General features: G+C 37.9%; 1 protein-coding gene across 1 annotated transcript in view; it reads left to right on the top strand.

Moving 5' to 3' along the window:
• The window catches only part of atp6v1e1a (ATPase H+ transporting V1 subunit E1a), an 8,823-nt gene that overhangs the window by 1,464 nt on the left and 5,728 nt on the right, over nt 1-1,631 (top strand). The gene's annotated exons all lie outside the window — the stretch shown is intronic.

The following is a 1,631-nucleotide window of genomic DNA, read 5'->3' on the forward strand; positions in this document are numbered from 1 at the left end:
ACTCCACGCAGAAAGATTCCGGTGCCCCCACCGGGACGCAAACCGGCAACCTTCTTGCTGCGAGGCAACAGTGCTACCAACTGCACCACCTTGCAGCTCCACTATTTATTATGACTATATTAATATTTTTGTTGTTACTATATTATTGTCATTGTTTCTATATTATGTTGAAGAAACTTCCTCATGTGAAGTTTGCTGTAGTGGGTGTTTATTAGTATTCCAGTATACGGTGGGCTCACCAACACAGAGCATGAGTCTGTGATGGTGAACCAACTCCGAACATCTGCAGAGTCACACATTTACAGAAGTCAATCATGGTGAGTTAACATACAGTTGCTAATCAAATGGTAGGAGGTAAGGGGACAAAGAACAACCGGGGGTGGAATCAGGGGTCTGTGACAGGTGATGGGAAAACACAAGGCAACAGGGTGGAATCGGGGTTCTGTGACCATCAAAAGAAAAGAGAATGACTTTCTTAACCATCATCAAAATGAAAGAAAATTACTTTCTTCATCAATTATTATTCGATGACATTTGACCTAGTGACAAGCTGTGTGACTACTGGAATGGAATGGAAAAAATAAATAATTTAAACATGATTCAGAGGGACTCAGTATATGCCTTACAACTCCGAAAAAAATCTGGGCATAAATGGGTTAAGTTCGGAAATGATATAACGCTGTAGTATCTGTAGAAGGGTATATAGTTATAAGAAATGTTAAAACTATATGATCTTAAGATGTGGCATACTTATAAAGGCCGCCCTTGATTGTGACCAGTTATCTAGTCTACCACAGGTACAGTTACCATGAATGACCACAGTTCAAAATGATCCAGGAGAATAGATGCTGGTTCCATAAGCAAGACATCCATGCTGCATTTATGATTTCTATTCTTCAGATTCTGTCCAGGTGTGATGCTAGTTTATATTTAAAAACTACAGCTAGTTATGGTACAGAAAAATATGTTTTTATTGTCACTTGGCTACTAGTCTGACCCATAGATATATATAATAAAGCCTTTATATATATATATATATGGTCTGACCTACTACGTATATTTCTAGCGGCTTTGTCCTTCCCTTTCTTTGTCCCTTACTGTTTTGTTTGCTGTGGGAAATAACAACAACAACAATCTCCCAGCAGCAACCTAGTACACTGAAACGTTTTGCAGAGGATTTGGATCTTGCTGTAAGAAAATCCTGCTTGCTCTCTCCTCCCCATTTTAAATCAATTTTACCAACAGTGCTCATCTCACTGTATGCAAATGTTCCACTAAAAAAATAATTATTTGACTGAATGAGTGAACACATCCTTATCTTAGCCCTGCCGACAAGGACGGTGACTGGTTTAATGAAACAATAGCAAAGCGACTAGATTAGATTGCACTTTATTTTTCACCACAGATGGGGAAACTCACTCGGTGCAGCAGTCTGGATACAGAGCACAAAAAAAAGTGACAGGAAGAAAAGAGAACACATAAACTATAAATAGGAAGAGCTGAGAACACTAAAGAGAACACTAAAGATCCATATAATGGATACAATGAACTTAAAAAATATAAATAAAATGGAATAAAATATGGTACAATACAACAATTATTGCACATAAGGGAGATAAACTGCACACAGT

This window comes from Stegastes partitus, unplaced genomic scaffold, assembly GCF_000690725.1.
Source record: "Stegastes partitus isolate 25-593 unplaced genomic scaffold, Stegastes_partitus-1.0.2 Scaffold804, whole genome shotgun sequence".
Lineage (NCBI taxonomy): Eukaryota > Metazoa > Chordata > Actinopteri > Pomacentridae > Stegastes > Stegastes partitus.